At 41.9% G+C, this 21,561-nt stretch overlaps 1 protein-coding gene across 34 annotated transcripts in view; it reads right to left on the bottom strand.

The window, feature by feature from the left end:
- The window catches only part of SHLD2 (shieldin complex subunit 2), a 77,701-nt gene that overhangs the window by 44,762 nt on the left and 11,378 nt on the right, over positions 1-21,561 (bottom strand). For 13 of the 34 annotated variants that reach the window (XM_072756446.1, XM_072756445.1, XM_072756440.1 and 10 more), the window contains one exon: positions 7,869-7,915. The exons of 4 other annotated variants lie outside the window; for them this stretch is intronic. The gene's annotated coding sequence lies outside the window, so the exon portion shown is untranslated. Of the gene's footprint in view, positions 1-5,762; positions 5,819-7,868; positions 7,916-12,138; positions 12,232-21,561 lie in introns of all 34 variants that reach the window. 17 more of the 34 variants (XR_012001142.1, XR_012001141.1, XM_072756424.1 and 14 more) reach the window with 3 other exon arrangements.

The following is a 21,561-nucleotide window of genomic DNA, read 5'->3' as shown; positions in this document are numbered from 1 at the left end:
GTTTCTCCACACAGTGGTTTTGAGACTCATCTGTGTGGCTAAGTGTATCAGTTGCTCAGAACTGCAAACACACCACAATTTATCCATTTTCCTGTAGATAGAGATTTTATTGTTTCCAATTTTTAGCTACTAGGAATGAGCCTGCTATGAACACTTTTGAATTCATAATTTTGTGGATATGTTTTCATTTCTCTTCATTAAATACCTAGGAGTAGAACTGACAAATCATAGGATAGAAATGTGTTTGATTTCATTAGAAATTGCCAAATGGCTCCAAAGTAGCTATACCATTTTCTGTAACCACCAGCAATGTATGGTACCAGTTGTGTCACATTATCCCCACTGCTAAGCATACTTAGTCTTTCCCTTGCTAGTCGTTCTAGAGGGTGCGAAATGGTATCTCACTGTGAGTTTACATTGCTTTATTTCCCTGCTAAGTGATGTTGATGCCTTTGCAAGTGGTTATTGACCATTAGCATGTCCTCCTTTGGAAAGTCATGTCTTTTCCTCATTTTGTTACTAGACTGTTCCTCTTTTGCTCATTTTTCTGTTGGGTTTTTGCAGTTCTTTATATCCCCCAGATACAAGTCCTTACACATAAAAGTGCTAGAAATATTTTTCTCCCACTCAATTATTTGATGCTGGACACTTTAACTGTTGATTTTTACTGTATTCATTTAAAGAGTGATGGATTTAGTTTGGCACACAGTTGAGTTACTTACAAATCATTTGATACTTTCCAAACATGCTTCCGAGCTTTGTTAGGGTCGGTTTAGAGAGGGCTTCAGTCCACGGCTAATTTAACCCCAGTTCAAGATGTCCAGCCAATGTTCACGTATGAAACAGTCTTTCCTCTGTACCTAGTACATACACACACTATTCCAAGCCCCTGGAATTGTTCAGTGTGCTGATTTCAGGGTGGCTTTCCCCAGTTTGGTGGAGTTTCATACTTTGCATATGCAGATGAGTATTCAACAAAAGATTCTAGAAGACCCTCCTATAGATCTACAAGTTCTATGGGTTTCTTTCTTTCTTTCTTTCTTTCTTTCTTTCTTTTTTTTTTTTTGATTTTATTTATTTATTCATGAGAGACACAGATACAGAGAGAGGCAGAGACACAGACAGAGGAGAAGCAGGCTCCAGGCAGGAAGCCTGATGCAGGACTCCAGGATCACACCCTGGGCCGAAGGCAGGTGCCAAACCACTGAGCCACCCAGGGATCCCCTGGATTTCTGTGTAGTACCTACTGCTCTAGTTTTTTTAATCCCACAAACTCTAGTTGCCTTAGCTTCTCTAAACTCTCCTGGGCTAGTTTTGGGTTTCCCTACTCTGTGCTGCAATCTAGAAAGTGCCTATAGGCAGTGTGCTGGGGCACCTACAGTGCTCATGTCATTTATCTCAAGGATCACCAATGTCTGAAAGCAGCTGTTTCATATATTTTAATCCTGTTTTTCAGTTTACAATAGGAGGGCAATCTTCAAGGCGGTTAATCCTACACGGGAAGATGTACCACTTTCATAGAATCCCTCTTGTGGTATGTTATTCAACCTACTTAGGGCTTGCTGACCTCTTAACTCTGTGAATTGAGGTCTTTCGTTGATTTTAGAAGTTCTTGACCACAGTCTCAAGAATGTCTGCTGCCACTTTTCTTTCTAAAACTCCAAATTCACATACATTAGAGCGACACCCCCATAGGTAGAGTTCATTTCTCCCTCTCCCCTCCTCTCTGCTCTCATTTGCCACGTTGGATAACTGCCATCGACAAGGCTCCACATTCATTGATCCTATCTTATGACATTTAAGAAGCTTTAAGCCCATGTGTAAACCCAATCTTCACTTCTAATATTGTATTTTTCATTTCTAGTATTTCTATTTAGTTCTGTGGTAAAGTTCCGAGACTCTGCTAAAAATCCCCATCTCCTCATGCATGTTGTCCACCTTTACCATTAGATCCTCCAGCATTCTGTTTTTCAAAGTTCTCTTTAAGTCTCTATCTGATAATTCCACCATCCGGATCACCTCTGGGTCTCCCTCTCCTGGCTATTTCCTCTCCTAACACTTGGTCACATTTTCTTGCTTTTTCTTCTGTCTTGTAATTTTTATCATAGCCCAAACATTCTGTATAAAAATACATTCATGATTGAAGTAATATTTCACTTCTAGAAATAGATATGGCGGGGGGATCCCTAGGTAGCTCAGCAGTTTAGCGCCTGCCTTTGGCCCAGGGCCCGATCCTGGAGTCCCGGGATCGAGTCCCGCATCAGGCTCTCTGCATGGAGCCTGCTTCTTCCTCTGCCTGTGTGTCTCTGCCTCTCACTCTCTCTCTCTATGTCTATCATGAATAAATAAATAAATAAATCTTTAAAAAAAAAAAAAGAAAGAAAGAGACATGGCCCTTCTGTCAGGCCACTGGAATGGGGTCTGGGTCAGTCTTATCTATAATTAATCTGGGTCTTGGCTTTAATGCAGCTTTAGTTTGATGCAGTCTATCACTGGCTTCAAATATTTAGAGGGTGGGAATCAGGACTTTTGCTAGAGCAGGGTCCGGGATCCAAGCCCAGGTAGGATTCCAGAGATCTGCTTGTGCTTCTCAGCTAAGCCATGGGCTTTCAAAACTGTGGGAGTGCTTGATATGTACACTGTGACTGAACAACTAAGTAAACAGATGGCAGATGGTGTGAGCCAGCTTTCTCACTACTAGAATAAGAGTTTACAGATAAACAAGGGGAGGAATTTAGAATGATCTATGTGGCAACAGATTTGAGTTGGGTGTGTCAGTATGAACTCATATTTAGCTTAATATAGATATAGATGGGTACATACAGAAATATTTATAGATATGTGTATAGATACAGATTAATGCACCAACAGTTCCTGGCTCTGTCAGCTGAGAGGGCCTACAAGCACAACATCTCAGGAGCAACAAGCACACCTAACACCTAGATCTTGGTTTCCCCATTCTCTATTCTCCAAGGAACCAGAGCTCCTTGGAGAAATAGCTGACTACAGGACTGTGGCAGGAAATGTACAAATAAACCTGGAGCATCACGCAGAGCCAGAAGAAAGAAAGTGCTTGCTCTCCCTCGCCCTTGCTCTCTCCCTCTCTCTCTCACACACACACACAATTTGATGGGGTTATGTCAAAGAGACATGAGAGCCAACTGAAAGCTCCCAACGGTCAAAGGTGGAACAAGTTCACCAACAAAATAAATAAAGTAGTAACTGGATTATAACCTCAAGTATAAAATAAATATCCATGAGTCCATACTGTTAAAGAAAATAATTGACTAAGTAAATAAATGAGGGAAAAGAGACAAATTTCCTGCACGGGAGAATTCCAGGTAATTTATGTAGATGCTCCACCCTTATGGAAGGAGAGCATAACTACCCACTTCTTAAGTGTGGGCTTGAAATAAGTGACTTCCTGCCACAGACTGCAGTATGGAAACAGAGAAAACAAGAGTAACTTACAGTGGAGAAGCTCGAAAACCACTACCTCGACCAGGTGATCAAGCTCAACACCAACACTGATAAGTCCTGTACCCTTAATATGTTGAAAATGGCAAATAGCCTCTATGGTCTTCCTCCTCCAAACCTAAAATCCGAATCATGAGAAAAATATGAAACAAATACTAATAGAGGGATATTCTACAAAACTCCTCAACAATACTCCTCGAAACTGTCTAGGTCATCAAAACAAGGGAAGTCTGAGAAACTGCCACAGCCCAGAGGAGCCTAAAGAGACATGACAACTAAATGAAATATGGAACCCTGGATGAGATCTTGGAACAGACAGAGGACATTAGGTAAAATCAAAGAACATCTGAATAAAGTATGGACATTAGTTAAAAATGATATATCAGGACGCCTGGGTGGCTCAGCAGTTGAGCGTCTGCCTTCAGCTCAGGGTGTGACCCCGGGGTCCCGAGATCGAGTCCCACATTGGGCCCCCTGCAGGGAGCCTACTGCTCCCTCTGCCTCTGTGTCTCAATACATAAAATTTTTTAAAAAAATAATATATCAATATTAGTTCATTACTTACAACAAGTATACCATGCTACTAGAGGTGTTCACAATAGGGGGAAATCAGTGTGGGGCATAGAGAAACTTTCTGTACTATCTTTGTGATTTTTCTATAAAATTCAAATTATTCCATGGGTTCCATGCTCAGCAGGGAGTCTACTTGAGTCTCTCTTTCTCTCCCTCTCCTTCTGCCAACCCCTTATGCTCACTTGCACTCTCTCTCTCAAATAAATCAAATCTTTAAAAAAAAAAAAAAAACTAAAACTATTCCAAAAAATAAAGTTTATTCTCAAAAAAAAAAGAAAAAACCTGGGAGCTCTCTCTCTGCATTAAGCATGACTGCCAGGTTTATCACTTATTCTCTTTGCTTTCCCATCCCACACTTTGCTTCCTGCAGCATAGGTGACCTCCCTCAGCCCGGTCTTCCTCCCCAGCCTTCCTGCTGGGGGCAGCTTTCTACACTGTGTGAAGGCCTGGAATGAATGAGGGGAGCTTCTCACCTCTCCTGCAGTCATCCTCAGTCCTTGGGGACTGAAAGCACAGAGCTGCAGGGGGGGGGGGGGGGAAGCATCTCCAGCTCTCTCTGCCTTCAGCCTTCCATAACTGAAAACCTAGGGCACCTGTGCTGTGTTTCTCTCAGCTCTCCAGGTCTACTCCTTCACCCCTGTTCAGTGCCCTGTGCACTTGAGGAGAGAGCCCTGGGCCTCAGGTAGGGGCTGTCAGTGGCACTTCCTGGCCCAGATGTGTGCTTTATAACCTGTGGCTGAGGGCTGGAGGCAGACTTGCTCCTTGGTGCAGAACTGGGGCTCATCAGGGTTCTAGCCAGGTGTGCCAGCCCTCCGGCACGGGGCCACACGAGCCACCTGAAAGTGTGGCTGGCTCCTCCTTTCCTCCATCTGTGGCAGTTCCCCTTCTTGGGCTGTTCACCTCAGAGCAGCCATGGGCCTCTTCTCTACTGTGAAGCTTTTCGTTACTTTCTGGAGTTTAATTCATCTAGGTTTCCTTGTATCTTCACTCGCTGATGGGTTTTTAAGACTATGATTCTTACTTGGCTTCTGCTGGTTTTCAGGGTGACGATAACAAAAGCCTTGTAACTTTGTACATCTAAGTGTACAAAGAAGCAGGATTCTTTCCCCAACATTTCTGATGCTTCGCCCGCCCCCCCCCCCCCCCGCCCACTGCCCAGCAATAAGATTTCTGCTCAAATATCCTCTCTAAAGAAGCCTTGCCTGATTGCCCTGTCTAAAAATGTTTCAGCAGATCTGGCAAATCCACAGGGACAGAAAACAGATCAGTGGTTGCCAGGGGCTGGGGAGAGGGAGGAGTAGAGAGTGACTGTTTAATGGGCACTGGTTTCCTTTTGGATGTGATGAAAAAGTCTGGAACCAAACAGTGGTGATGGGTACATAACATGGTGTATGTGCCTTAATGCTATTGAGTTGCACACTTTAAAATGGTAAGGATTCTGTGTGTTTTACCACAATTAAAAAAAAGAAAAAGAAGAATAGATAAATGCTTAGGCAAACAAAAAAAATCTAGCAAGTTTCTGAGAAGATGGAAAGATTGAGCATACACATTTAATTTCATTCTTTCCCAAAATTGAGCTGAAATGCTAATAAAGTATTTTTAAGGCATAGAAAAAAGTTTGAAGGCCGGAAAGCAGATGGAACAGTAGTAACTACTAGCAGATCCAAGAAAGCTGAATCTTAAACCAGGAATGTAGAAAGCCAAAAACTAACCTGACTTAGTCCACAGAATTCTCCAAAGGCACAGGGCCTGGTAACAGATGGTACCTCTGGAAACGGGTGAAGGGGACACCAAATTAGGCAGGTCAGTTGAAAGCTCTTTAAGAAACGGCTTCATCTCTCAATGCCTTCCTAAATTTCATGTGCTTAGGTTAACTGTGCCTCTCTCACCAAGGTAAAATTCTAGAGGGTTATTCTCTGAAGAGGATTTCTGAACAAAGGAGACAAAGCACACTGCAGACAGAACTTAATGAAATCAGGGGATTAAGTAAGCACATACATATACTGAATGCTGAAATCCTCAGCCTTTTCCCCTTACTCAGCTCCCAGGGAAATGCATGTGGGCTTTCAGACCTCAGGCAGGAGATTAAAAGACTTCTACAAAAGGGAAATGAAGGGATCCCTGGGTGGCGCAGCAGTTTAGCGCCTGCCCTTGGCCCAGGGCGCGATCCTGGAGACACGGGATCGAATCCCACCTCGGGCTCCCGGGGCATGGAGCCTGCTTCTCCCTCTGCCTGTGTCTCTGCCCCTCCCTCTCTCTCTCTCTCTCTCTCTCTCTCTGTGTGACTATCATAAATAAATAAAAATTAAAAAAAAAACAAAAGGGGAATGAAATCAGAAACAGAGATCAAGTGCTCCCTAGTAGACAGCAAAGCCAAGTCCCCGGACAGTGAACTCTCACAGTCAACAAGTACCAGTGATGTACTCAAAGCTTCTAATCAACCTTTCACAGCCCAGGATTATTACTCATCAGAAAAAAAAAAAGAAAAGAAAAGAAAAGGAACTTGGTGGAATCACAATATTAACCAAAGAAATTTTTATTTTATTTTTTAGAAATTCCTTTTTTTTTTTAAGGTTTTATTTATTTATTCATGAGAGACACACACAGAGAGAGGCAGAGACACAGGCAGAGGGAGGAGCAGGTTCCCTGCAGGGAACCTGATGCAGGACTCGATCCCGGTACCCTGGGATCATGCCTTGGACCGAAGGCAAGACGCTCAACCACTGAGCCACCCAGGTGTCCCAATAACAATGCTTTTTAAAAGAGACCTTGGAAATTAAAGTTAGGGAAATTCATCAGAAAGAATAGAGAAAAAAACAGATGATAATAAGGAAAAAAAAATGAATTCAAGGTCCAGTCAAGATAATTCAATATCTTGTACAGTAGAGGCTCTAGGGATGCAAAGTAAGAGAATGAACCAAGAAAGCAGACACAGGAGAGAAGAAATAGAAGACCCAACACAAAGGAAAAGAGAGCCCCTGACATAAGAGCTGAGCTCTATGGGAAAGCAGAAGCTACTCTGCACTGCAGCACTTTGCCCTAGGAGAAATTTCCTCAGGACGATGACGTTAACAGAATAAATTATGTGAGAGAAAACAGGAACTCTGGGCAACGGGTAGAGACTGTTGAGTTCAGTTAGTGATAAGGACACAGAAAATCATACAAACCCAAGTTATGCCCTAAACTAAAAACTCAGGTAACATCAATTCAAATATGTTATTTGAAAAACCACAGGCAAATCCCAAACAGTGAAGACAGTCGAGAAGTGTCACCTCTGGGAAGGGGTAATGAAGGTGGGGGACTGAGGATCCCTGTTTGAACAATCCCCAACAAATGACTTAACTTGCTGAACTGTATAACCTTGAAAAAAGTGTGCACAAAAGAGTATGGAAGATGAGGAGAGTGCAGAAAACCCACCCCGACAACAAAATCTGACCTGTGGGAGCAAAGAAGTCCCACAAAGTAACAAATAATGAGATTGGATGAGTTTGAGGGGGGAGACAAAAGAGCAAGAAAGAAGTAACACTACTTCCACGATATCACAACACTTGTTAGGTGCACGATGTCAACAGCAGAAATTCGTCGGTTTCTGGGGTTCAGTGCCCTAGTCTGTAAAGCAGGTGTAACAGTATCTCTCACAGGACTCTTGGTAGGCTTAAATCAGATAATGAACATGAAGTGCTTACTGCGATGGCAGATATAAATATTATTAACACGGTTAATAATTCACTCTTCTTTAAATAACTGAAATTCTTTTTTTGATATCAATTCAACCAATTAAATTGTCACAATACTGAAGAGTTTACTTGAATGCTTACCTTGTCTACTCAAACATCAAGGCTTCCAACCCTTCCATCAAGGTCTCCTAAAAAAGGAGTGAGGGAAAGAAACTATCTGAGAGACAGAAAAAATGTTTATAAAAACACTCATCACACTAAAGAATTGATTGTACAAGAAAAACTATCAGGTCACCATGCTTTATCTTACACTTTCTAGTTGATTATGATCAATCATTCACTCACCAAGCAAGTCAGCAATTAGAAATGAAAACTTTGTACTAACTGTACATTAACTCAGTAATGCTGAGGCAAGAATTTTTCCATTTCAAAAAAGGCAAAGTCTCCAACCTATGCACACACTGTCTTCTCCAAGTTCACTGAGACTTTGTTAGAAAGCTTGGGAAACATTTTTCCAAAGAAACAAGATTATGAAATAAAGCTGTAACCCTGGGCAATCACCAAAGGCCAATTTAATCCATAAGTACCTAAAAACCTTAGAAAAAGAAAGGAAGAAATATAGCCATGTTAAATGACTTTCAACCACTACTTTTATTTTTCCGCAGCTAGCAAAAAAATAGCTCTTATTTGAGATCAGACATTATATCACCCCTGGTTTCATTCATCTTTTTATCCTTGTAAAAACAAGCTGTATATACCACAGTAGCTGCCTTATCTCAGAAGCTTAAAATTTTAACTTAATGGATGAATAACTAGAATTAAAAGTACTATTTGAACTACACTCTTTCTATGGGGAAATGCATTACAATTTCCAACTGAAGGAACACCTTCCTGTATCTTGGCAACAAGACCAGTTTGAACACCAAGAATAATACAATGTCAGCAGACCCACCAATATAATAGTCACCCTCCTTAGAGACTGTGTTTTGGTGGGAGATCACTCATACTAATGCTAAGTATGTATAAATCACTAAATTGGGTTTTCATAATATAAAATCATAATTTGGGACGCCTGGGAGTCTCAGCAGTTGAGCATCTGCCTTCAGCACAGGACTTGATCCCGGAGTTCTGGGATCAAGTCCCACATCGGGCTCCTTGCATGGAGCCTGCTTTTCCCTCTGCCTGTGTCTCTGCCTCTCTCTGTCTCTCATGAATCAATAAATAAAACCTTAAAAAAATAAAAAATAAAATCATAATATAATACATAAAACTTGACCTCCTGACTTCTTTCCCTTTACCAGTACTTTAAATAAAAATAGCAGCCAAACATTCTTATCTGGAAAGATTTTTCCCCTAGTTTTATTGATATTTGACATACAACAGTATGTTACTTTTTAACATACACAGCATAATGACTTATATGTATATTACAAAATGATCACAATAAATCTAGTAAACATCCATCACCATACAATCACAATTTTTTTTAAACTTTTTTTTTTTTTCTATGATAGTCACACACAGAGAGAGAGGTAGAGACATAGGCAGAGGGAGAAGCAGGCTCCATGCACCGGGAGCCCGACGTGGGATTCGATCCCGGGTCTCCAGGATCGCGCGCGCCCTGGGCCAAAGGCAGGCGCTAAACCGCTGCGCCACCCAGGGATCCCTACAATTTTTTTTCCTTGTGATGAGACCATTTAAGATCTATTCCCAAAAAAAAAAAAAAAAAAAAAAAAAACTATTCTCACAGCAACTTCCAAATACACAATACAGTATTTTTAATTAATTAATTAATTAATTATTTGAGAGAGAGCGAAAGCTGGGGTGAGGGTTGGCGGGGGGGAGGCAGAGGGAGATGGAAAAACTTAAGCAGACTCCGAGCTGTGTGCAGGGCCCAGTGCAGGGTTCAGTCTCACAACCCTGAGATCAGGACCTGAGCCAAAACCAAGAGACTGACACTTAACAGACTGCACTACCCAGGCACCCCCAGTGTAGTATCTTTAACTACAGTCACCATGCTGTACATTACATCCCTGGAACTAATTTATGTTATAACTGGATATCTGTAACCTTTGACCACTTTCACACACTTCACCCATCCTCTGCCTCCGGCAACCACAGATTGGTTCTCTGTTTCTGGGCCTTTGGTTTTTTTGTTTTGTTTTGATTTTTAGATTCCACAACTAAGTGAGATCACACAGTATTTGTCGTTCACTTAGCATAATGCCTTCAGGTTCCACCCATTTTTTATTTTTGTAAACTGCAAGATTTCCTTCTTTTTTATGACTAAACATTCCAGTGTGCGTGTGGCACATACCACATTTTCTTTATCCATTCATCCACTGATGGACATTCTGGTTGTTTCTATGTCTTCGGTACTGTAGATAATGCTGCAATGAACACGGGGGTGCAGATGACTCTTGAAGACAGTAATTTCATTTCCGTCAGATATATGCCCAAAAGTGGAATTGCTGGACCATGTGTAGTTCTATTTTTAATTTTTTGAGTAGATTTTTGATTTGTGGTTTCTGTACTACTTTTAGTGCAAAAGCTTAAGAATTGCAAACTTAATACCATATCCCCCCAAAATATTTTTAAAAACTGTTTAAAAGATCTGATTAAAGCCCAGTATTCACCCCCCTCACTTTCTCTCTCTTTCAAATAAATAAAATCTTTTTAAAAGGTTGGGGAGCTGGGGGGCTCAATTGGTTAAACCTCAGAGTCTGGGACTGAGCCCCGCAGCATCAGGCTCCCCGCATCTTCCCCCTGCTTTTGCTTCTCTCTCCCTCTCTCTCTGTGTCAAATAAATAAATAAAATATTTTTTAAAAACTCCTTTATTTAGATTTTTATTATTTTTTTAATTTAAATTCAATTTGCCAAGATATAACACCCAGTGCTCATCCCATCAAGTGGAACTCCTTTAATTTTTAGTTACTCTAGGAAAACAAATCAATCTCTATAATACAACTATACAAGGGACTCTTGGGTGGCTCAGCACTTAAGTGTCTGCCTTCAGCTCAGGGCATGAGCCTGGAGTCTCACATGGGGCTCCCTGTGGGGAGCCTGCTTCTCCCTTTGCCTATGTCTCTCTCTCTCACTCCTCTCTCTGTCTCTCATGAATAAATAAAATAAAATCTTAAAAAAAAAATATATATATATATACACACACACACACCCATACAAGAATAATTCATGAGAGAGAGGGAGTAAGAGAGCTTACTTCAAGCTTTTTGGAATAACTGATAATCTCATTCCTTTTCCAAACACAAAATTCATATAGATTGTCACCTTAAATGAGACACACATAAAAAGCACTTAAGCTCCAATCTAGCATCAGAAATTATTCCATAAATGTTATTTCTCTTGAGCACCCTTTCTGCTCTAAAATTCAATACACCCAATAAAACCAACTTACTTTATTTCTTTATAACAATTTCATTTTATGTAAATTTATGAACACTATATAAATATTTGTTAGAACAAATATAAGAGGTTGAAGAGTTGATAATGACTGACAACAACGGAAGCAGAGACATAAATAATGTCATCAGCGGAGGAGACAAAAACATCTCTAAACTACCTACAACATTCACATAATAACCTTAACATAAAGATTTTGAGGCCAGATCTTTATGTGACATTTTTGAAAAATATTTGCACATCCAAGAAAATTTAATCATAAGTAATTAAACCTATATTGAATTTTGTTTCAACAATGTTTTCTGTTATTTGAGTCCTTTCTCTTTTCTTTTTGATAAGTCTGGCCAGAGGTTTATCAATCTTATTAAATCTTTCAAAGAACCAGCTCTTACTTTCGTTGATCTGTTCTACTGTTCTTTTGGTTTCTATTTCAAGAATGTTTTCTATTAAAAGAACAATGTTTGGGGCACCTGAGTGGCTCATTTGGTAAAGTGTCTGCCTGTGCCTCTCAAATAAATAAATTAAGTCTTTAAAAAAAAAAAAAGGTCATGGTCTCAGGGTCATAAAATCAAGCCTCCCATCAGAATCTGCATTCAGTAGAGTTGGTTTGGGATTAGCTCTCTCTGCCTCTGTACCTCCCCCTGCTCATGTGCACACATGCACTTTCCCTCTCTAAACAAATAAAATCTTAAAAAAAAAATCACTTCTGCTGAACCTGATTCCAGGGAAGGCCAACGTCAGTCACCTACATAATCATATGCCCAATGTTCATTCAAAATCTTCCTGGCTGCTCTTAACAGGGTTAGAGTAGAGTAGGCCCTCGATATACACCAACTACCAATGTATATTATCAGATTAAATAAAAGTCTCATCTTAAAATAATAAATCTCTTCTGTGCCTGCACAAACCAGGCAATGTAACCAGATGTTTTATACATATTATTACTCATTTCAACCTCATGATACTTTACGGACAGGTTAAGTAATTTACCTAAGGTCATAACACAGTCGGTTGTGAAGCCAGAATTCAAACCAAGGTCTGTCGAGCATACGATCACTTTTGCTGAAACATTCCAAGTGTTGGCTACAAAGGAATATACTGAAACTGAAATTAAACTGAAAACAGTTTAATTGGCAAACACTCGAATTCTCTCTTGAACATGGCTTCTTAGTGTTTAGGGAGTGAGAAAGTGCTTGAAAATAATACTGAAGAACAAAGTGAGGTAGGTGTCTGGGAAAGCATGTAATGCACCGGAGGCCCACTATGTGCCATGGGCCATGCTGGCTATTTTAAATGCACGAACACTCCACTGTTACAACAATCCTGGGACGTAACTATTGGTACCTCATTTTTTACATAAGAGGAAACTGAAGCTTAGAAACTCCCAGAAGGTCCAGGTTTATAGAAGTTGCAAGCCATAAAATTGGGATTAGAAATCAAATTCAGTCCATCAATAAGTATTTACTGAGTGCTTACAAGGTACCAGGGCTAGAAGAGGTACTTAGGATAGAATCCTAGAGAGATCCCCCCACATACAGCTCAAAACAAACCCATTTTCTTTTTGCTGAAGGAGTAAGTCATTGGGCAATTGCCAAATCTCCATAAATTGCTTTCTCCTTTTAATCATTTTATTTTAGGGGACGCCTGGGGGGCTCAGTGGTTGAGCGTCTGCCTTCAGCCCAGGGAGTGATCCTGAGGACCCGGGATCGAGTCCCGAGTCGGGCTCTCTGCATGGAGCCTGCTTCTCCCTCTGCCTGTGTCTCTGCCTCTCTCTCTCTTTCTGTGTGTCTCATGAATAAATAATTAAAATCTTTCAAAAAATCATTTTATTTTAAATAATTATTCATGCTTTGGTTAGATGTGTTAAGTACTGCCCCCCCTAAACTCCAAAGTTGAGTGCCAGGAAAACTGAACAAACCTCCAGTAGCAAGGGTAAAAATAGGAGCAATTCTGTCCTACATGCATGATTCTGAACATACTGCTGAATGGAGAGGACCACTTTGGAATATAAACTTCACATGTTCTGGAGGATGGATTAAACCCTTTAGCATTCTGTGAAGCTTCTCAAGGTCTGGCAGATTTTAAATGACAACAGTGAAATTTCAAAAGGAACAGGATAAGTCAGCACCAGAGCTGGTTTAACATTAATAATAAGTGATCTAATAAATAGGTCTATGTTTGCCCAGTCAGGCTTTGCTTATTATGTCAGTTGGAAAGCCAGAAGGAAACTGGTTTTAACTCCCATACAACCTGTATCGGGACAACATCACTTTATCAGAAAGGTAGCTGATGTCAGCGTTAACGCTGAGGCAGTTCAAATGCAAAGTGACCTTTCTTTTCCAACTAATGAATTTCCAACAATTCATTCATGGTATAGAATTGAGAGCAACTACCATTGGTCGTGAGCTTTCTATGTGCCAGAAATTCTATGAATTTTCTCATTTGATTCACAGCCACCCTGTAAGATATTAACCTTATCTTTCATAGGAAGAAACAGAAGTTTTGAGAAATAAAGTGACTTTTCTAAGGTCACATAGCTTGTAGAGAGGCACAGAGGCAGAGTCAAGGTTCAAGTTCAAGATGTCAGTTACCATCATGTTCCAAAGCACCAAAAAGCTGTCAGTTTCTTGTAAATAAAAATTTTTAAAGATGTTATGTATTTATTCATGAGAGACACAGAGAAAGAGGCAGAGACACAGGCAGAGGGAGAAGCAGGCTCCATGCAGGGAGCCCGACGCAGGACTCGATCCTGGGACTCCAGGATCACGCCCTGAGCAGAAGGCAGACACTCAACCACTGAACCACCCAGGTGCTCTTTGTAAAGAAATTTTTAATTAAGAGCACAGAAAGCAGAGTAAAATAGCGATTTGGATTAAAACTGCTTTAGTACATCAAACATAGTGTAAAGTGATGTTGACCTTTTAAAAATTCCTAGGAAGGTCATTACAAAAGACAATATAAAATGCCCTGAAGTTAAAATACTAGCCTCTCAATAACATTTTAAAGTAACAAATAAATATAGTATTTACTATTATCAACAGAAAACCAAGATTTTTTTTTTTTTAATGTTCTATTCTAAAATAATGGTGTTTAAGAGACTGCATTAGTGCAGGCTGGTTACAGGCAACACTTCCAAGTTAACTCCATGGAAGACTAATCCCTAAAAAAATATTGAAAGACCATGAGCCTCCAATGTTAAATAAGCTTGAGAAAAATGCTGCACTGAATACTAAACCGTCTTCTTTTAGGTTACAAATAATACAAGGTAGTACATGAAAATCCTCTGGAGCCAGTCTATCTGGGATGGCATCCTGGCTCTTCCATGTACTAAGTCATGCTATGGTAACTTTGGGCCTGTTATCTCACCAATCTGGACTTCAATTCTCTCATCTGTAGACAAAAGGACGTAATTACAGAAGAGAGACTTGTTGTAAAGATTAATATGTGTGGGACTGTTAAAACAGAGCCTCAAAATACTAAGTACTCAATAAATGTTAAATCATTAGTGGTAGTATCATTTCCCTGAGCTTTATTAAGCTGATGAACGTTGATATTCACCGTTTATCACCAAGTGGGAAAGGGATACAGTATGTAGCTTCTTCTCAAAATTGTATGATGGAACCTACTTTTTCACAGACCATCAAGAAGACTGGTTAACGTCCTCAAAACCAAAAACCAAAAACCCATACTCTCAAAAACAATACAGAATTCCACCACCAAAATAAAATCTGCTTTAAAAAAAAAAAAAAAAAAAAAAAAAAAACAAGGTTAGTGCTTCCCAGTAGCTGAACACATTAAGGTGCTAAAGGGGCAATGTGTCCAGAGTGCCCGTGGAAGTGCCCCTTCCCCCATGCCTTGTCCTACATGTCTCTTCCATTTGGCTGTTCCTGAGTTGTATCCTTAATAATAAACCAGTAACACCTCCTTACAGATTCCAGCACATAGATTTAGTGCCCTGAACCTATACGTGTAATGAAATGAAATACCATTTTGTTTTCTATTCCATAGCTCACACTGGCTTCAAACCACCATCTGCCTCATCAGATCAGTCATTCAATTATCTAAAACCCTGTGTGTTACCTATTCAGTCATCATCCAGCCTGGAGTTATCTGAATAAGAACAAAAATGTTTTCCATTATCAAGATATGGCCATCTATGTCAGTCTCACATCCCCCGTATAGATTTGAAAATATTCAGGTGGTGTTTTTTGCATTTGGTGTTTACTGTGACCATTTGCAAAATTTAGTCGTTGCTGGAAGTGCCAATTATGTTACCCTATCATTAAGAATTTTTCTAAGCAGTATGTGTCAGGATCTTCAGAAATGCTTATAGCCTTTGAACAAACAAATCCATTTCCAAGAATCTACACTATGGAAATAAATAAAGAATACGTGATAAAATTTTATGCAAATACATATATCGCCATATGGTTTAGTATTCTAGAAAATTAGAAATACAGTTGACCCCAGGACAAAGTGGGTGTTAGGGGCATTGACTCCCACACAGCTAAAAATCTGAGGGGGAGCCTTGGGTGGCTCAGCAGTTTGGCCCAGGGCCTGATCCTGGAGACCCGGGATCGAGTCCCACGTCCGGCTCCCTGCATGGAGCCTGCTTCTCCCTCTGCCTGTATCTGTTTGTCTGTCTGTCTCTCTCTATCTCTCATGAATAAATGAATAAAATATTTTTAAAAAAGAATCAAAGTATAATTAACATACAGCATTACACTAGTTTCAGATATACAGTATAATGATTCAACATTTCTATCTATACATTATTCAGTGCTTATCAAGATAAGTGTTCAAGAGCACATATCAATATTCTGTTTTTGTTTTGTTTTTTTACATACCAATATTCTTAGGGGTTTGTAAAAATACCGTGCATCATGAATCTAAGTATTCCTTAACCCAAGGAAGTCTGAAAGTATATTTTAAATATGTCAAAGATCAATGTAGTAGAAGTTTTGGTTTTAAGAAAGCCATTTTGAGGGGATCCCTGGGTGGCTCAGTGGTTTAGCGCCTGCCTTTGGCCCGGGGCAGGATTGTGGGGTCCCGGGATCGAGTCCCACATCGGGCTCCTGGCATAGAGCCTGCTTCTCCCTCCTCCTGTGTCTCTGCCTCTCTCTCTCTTTCTCTCTCTATCATAAATAATAAATAAATAAATATTTAAAAAAAAGAAAGCCATTTTGGGAGAGGTAAAACTTCAAGAATATGGTTTTGCAACTTTATAAATGGACATGTTGGGATCCCTGGGTGGTGCAGCGGTTTAGCGCCTGCCTTTGGCCCAGGGCGCAATCCTGGAGACCCGGGATCAAATCCCACGTTGGGCTCCCGCTGCATGGAGCCTGCTTCTCCCTCTGCCTATGTCTCTACCTCTCTCTCTGTGTGTGACTATCATAAATAAAAAAATTAAAAAAAGAAAGAAATTTATAAATGGACACGTTTTCTAATTCTGAAAATAGACATTTAATGCTTTTCACCTTAAATAGGATTTAAATATTGCTGCAATGGTATTAAATTTATAAGTGATCAAGAAGATCAGGAATCATTCCTATTGCTATTCTCTCCTTTTGGGACTCAAAACTTCTGATATTTCCCCTCCAGCTGGCATCAGCTTCCTCACTCCAAGGCCTATCATTTCTCATCCCGATTTGGACCCAGGGGATCCCTGGGTGGTACAGTGGTTTGGCGCCTGCCTTTGGCCCAGGGCACGATCCTGGAGACCCGGGATCGAATCCCACGCCGGGCTCCCGGTGCATGGAGCCTGCTCCTCCCTCTGCCTGTGTCTCTGCCTCTCTCTCTCTGTGTGTGTGACTATCATAAATAAATAAAAATTTATAAAAAATAAATAAATCCGATTTGGACTCAGGATCATCTCTACCCATCTGCCCACCCTGTAGAGACAAGTCCGTCAGGGTCAAGGGTCCAGGCGACCCTGGCTAAGTGCTTCCACCGTGCGGCCCTCCTCACCTAGGCTGAGCCCCGCCAAGGAAGAACACTGCCCCAGGCCCCACGCAGGCTTCTTTACGACCCACTGAGCAAAGGCCAGACCGCCGAGCCGGCTGCATGGCTGTGAGGACGGTGCAGTCATCAGCTCCATGCAGGAGCCGAATCTCGGTGCATCAGCATAAACATTTTCCCACAAAACTAATACAAATGTGGAGATCAGCCACGACCACCCCGTGTCTCGTCACCCCGTCCAGGGCCTGGGCCGGCGCTCTGCTCGCTCTGCCCGTGTCTGCGGTGCCCCCCGCCCCCCACCTGGGCTGCTCCTCCCGACGACCGGTGCTGCGCCTGGAACCCAACGAGCACCTCTCAGCCTTGTCTGGTCCGGGCTAAACCTGGCGCCAGCTCCGTTCCTGCCTCCTGCCCACAGCCCGCGGGCGGCCTGGCCCCAGCTCAGCAGGCCGTCCTGGCCCTGCCCCTCCACTTCTGCCATTGCTGACCGCCCGGCCCTTCTCATACGCTCCCCAAGGACTTTGGGACCCCGTTCGGGGCCTTCCTGCCCGTTGCTCCAGACCGATTGCGAGCACCTCGCTTTCTGCAATGCCCCTGCTTTACAGTCCCGAAGCGGCCCAACCCCAACCCTTCACCTCTCTGCTTCAGAAACCCAGTCCCTGGCCAGCTCCTGCTCCCCCTGGGTAAGTTTCAATTTAACTTAATCTAAATTCTAACCCCCAGTCTCCACCACCCCATGTCCCAGATGCCACTTTGTGGTCTCCATCATTCCCTCGTCAGCCTGGACTCCATGGCCCGTCACCTTGAACACCATCACTGCTGGAATCTCTTGCTTCCCTTTCTGCCTCATTGGCCCGTTTAAACTCAGACCACCAAGGTCAATCCACTCCTTCGCCTTGTCTGCTCAGAGGCTTGGCCTGCTGAGCCTTGAGATGGGGTGGCGGGTGGGGACCACTCACACACCAGAGCCATGAAAAATGTGTCATTACAACTCATCGAAGCAATCCTGTTCAGTTAGTTCCCTCATTTTCCCCCATGGCCAGCTCAAAATTCTCCCTTTCTCCTCAGACTCTCCCCTACAATCACCATCTTCTGTCCCTATAATCTCAGCCAATGACTACATCCCTGCCACTCCACCAGAAAAATTCATCAAGTGTACCCAGGCCCCAAATTCCTCACCTACCACCCAAACACTGCTCTCCATTGACACCATCCCTCCTTCCATTATTCCCATGGTCAGTGGAAACTATATTCCTGTTCCTACTCAAATCTCTTATCTTTACTCCATTCCCTCTAATCCTAAGGATAATGTTCAGTCAATCTCACATACCTCCTTCTCCCTGTATCGTTTTCCCTTTCTTTTTTTTTTTAAGATTTATTTATTTATTTATTTATGATAGACATAGAGAGAGAGGCAGAGACACAGGAGGAGGGAGAAGCAGGCTCCATGCAGGGAGCCCAATGTGGGACTCGATCCCAGGACTCCAGGATCACACCCTGGGCCAAAGGCAGGCGCTTAAACCACTGAGTCACCCAGGGATCCCCAAGTTCTCCCTCTCTACTGACTTCTCCTGTGAAGCAAGTAACCATGCTGACATCTCTCTCATCTTGATACAACATGCACTCTCCCTACTATCCTTCCAGCTTTTTGAAAAGAATGTCTGCACTGTCTCCACTCTTGCAACCGCTCACTCCTGGTCCTCAGCCATCTGGCAATGTACCCGCAGCACGGAGATTCCACCGGAGTGTCTTCAACAGAAGACAATCAATCAGCAACCCGTTGCTCCACCCTTAAGTCAGTTGACCTATTTGAGATCGGACACAGCTGATCACTGTTTCTTAAGGCGTCTCAGTTTTCATTTAACAACATTTACTGGAAGCCTACTTTATGACAAGAACTGGGGATAAAATGATGAACATGGCACAGTCAAGCCCTCAAGGAGCTTAGAGTCGAGAGGGGGAAGCTTCTTTGAAAATTCAAACCCTTCTTTCAACCTCTCAGATCACTCCTTTCTTTCTCTACTTACTCCCTCAGGACTCCTTTCTTTGCTCTTCTCACATCCATCCTGGGACTACCATGTTACACTGCCTCCTCACTGATGATGACAAAATATATATCTCTAGCTTAGAAGTCTGTCTTGAGTTCTGGACCTACTCACTCTCTTGAAAAGGTACTGGTACTTCAATATCTCACTATTTTGATAGTATCCTCATGCACAAACGTTTTTGAATTTTGATGAAGTCAAATTTATCTATTTTTTGTTTGTGCTTTTGGTGATGTATTTAAGAACCTATTGCCTAATATAAAATCATGAATATTTACAACTATATTTTTTTTCTAAGAGTTTTATACTTTCAGCTTTTAGATTTAAGACCTTCATCCATGGAAACCATAATTGTCAAAAGCTAAGAATTTCACTTTCAAGATCTAAGGGTTTTTAAAATTCTAAGACCTTGGCTTTAAATATCACAAACCAAAGCAAGAAAACTTTCCTGGCAGAGTTTATACTGTAAACTACAGCATCCAGGAAGCGGCAGGTAATGGCGTAAGTACAGTTCTCCCACAACAATCAAGAGTATATAAAAACTGGGGGGAGGAATACAGAGAGAAAGAGGAGGCAGAAAATAAGGAGAAGTTTGGAATTCTTAGCTCCTATCCCATCTGAAACTAAGTCTTGGGGTGAGAAAGGGTGAGAAAAATCTCCAGTATGTTTGTGCGGAAGGACCCAGAAGAGAAGATAACCTTCTTTCCCTTTCCTAAGTTATGGTCCAGGGAACATCAAGTCTTTTAGCAAAACCCTGCAGCTAGCACTGCATCCGTGTTCACAGCCAATAACGCGTCCAGACCATATTCCTGAAAAGCTGCCTCAAAGACCCAAGCACATCAGTTTGGTGCAGGAACTATTAAGACGTTTGCTTTGGGCCAGTTTGCTGAGGGCATTCGATCATGAGGGAGAATATAAATTTTAGTTTGATGGTACTAAAAACATAATTCAAAGCTTGGGACCCACATAAAATAAATGATGAGCCTAAAGAAAGAGTGTCCCCACAATAACCTGTAACTCTTAAGGGCAACATCCTCAGGGTAACAGTCATCACAAAGAAAACCAATGCCTGAAGTCTTCTAACCAAGGTTTGCATTGTTTGATGGCCCAGGAAACTGCAAACCTTGGATTAAGTGGCATGTGGCCTGACCCTGGCCACCTATAGAATGAAAGATAAAAAAAAAATATAAAGTTGGAAAACACAAAAAGAATAGGTAAGAAACACTGAAGATAAAGTGAAGGAGGAAGGAACAGGGGGTAGAGACAGGATTGGAAGAGGTAACAGTTGCAAATGTTCCAGAACCTGAAAAGATCTCCATCTCTAGAGTCAAAAATTGCAAAGAACAAACATGCAACAGAAGATACAGGTAAAACCATTAAACTGATCCAATGAAGAGACTCTGTCTAGCGAGGTGCCCTAGCTAACCTCTGCCGTTCCTGCTTCTGCCTCTCCTTCCCCAGCAAACCCACAGATGCACACCCTCCGGCCACAGGGAACTATGGTCCAGTTAATCTAACCCAGACCATTCTGATCAGGCTTTCTTGGTTTAAATGAATGACATTTCAACCCATTCTAAAGTGGGGAGAAGGATATTGTAGACACCTGGATTAGAAAGAAAACTAAAACTGGAAAGCCATTTTTCTGGCCACATCAGAGGTTTCTGGCCAGCATTTAGACTGGACATGGCTGGGTACCTGCCCAAAAGGCAGTCAGTCATCTGTAGCCTGAGGAACAGGGGATGAAGGTCACAGGGTACCAAACATGACCATCACATAGAGCTGGGAGCATAGAGGCGATTATGATTAAGATCAGTGGTAGAGTTCCAGGTAACTCAGCAAGAAGTGTGTCGGTCAACACGGCAATTTGGCTGAAATGACAGTTAAAAATCAATCTACCTGTACCAATGTTAATTTCTTAATTTTGATAAAGGTATTTTGGCTACATCAGATGTTATCATTGTGCAAAGATGGGTGAAAGAAACTGCAGTATCTTGTATATATTTAAATTATCTCAAAAAAATTATCTCTTCTATATATCTAAAATTCTTTCTAGAAAAAGTTATTTCAGGGACGCCTGGGTGGCTCAGCGGTGGAGCATCTGCCTTGGGCTCAGGGCGTGACCCTGGGGTCCTGGAATCGAGTCCCGCATTGGGTTCCTCACAGGGAGCCTGCTTCTCCCTCTGCCTGTGTCTCTGCCACTCTCTCCCTCTCATGAATAAATAAATAAAATCTTTTTAAAAAGTTATTCCAGGGATCCCTGGGTGCCGCAGAGGTTTAGCGCCTGCCTTTGGCCCAGGGCGCGATCCTGGAGACCCGGGATTGAATCCCACGTCGGGCTCCTGGTGCATGGAGCCTGCTTCTCCCTCTGCCTATGTCTCTGCCTCTCTCTCTCTCTCTCTCTCTGTGACTATCA

This window comes from Vulpes vulpes, chromosome 4 (assembly GCF_048418805.1).
Source record: "Vulpes vulpes isolate BD-2025 chromosome 4, VulVul3, whole genome shotgun sequence".
NCBI classification, from domain to species: Eukaryota; Metazoa; Chordata; class Mammalia; order Carnivora; family Canidae; genus Vulpes; species Vulpes vulpes.
Note: the sequence above shows the minus strand (reverse complement) of the source record. Positions and strands in the feature narration are given on the sequence as shown.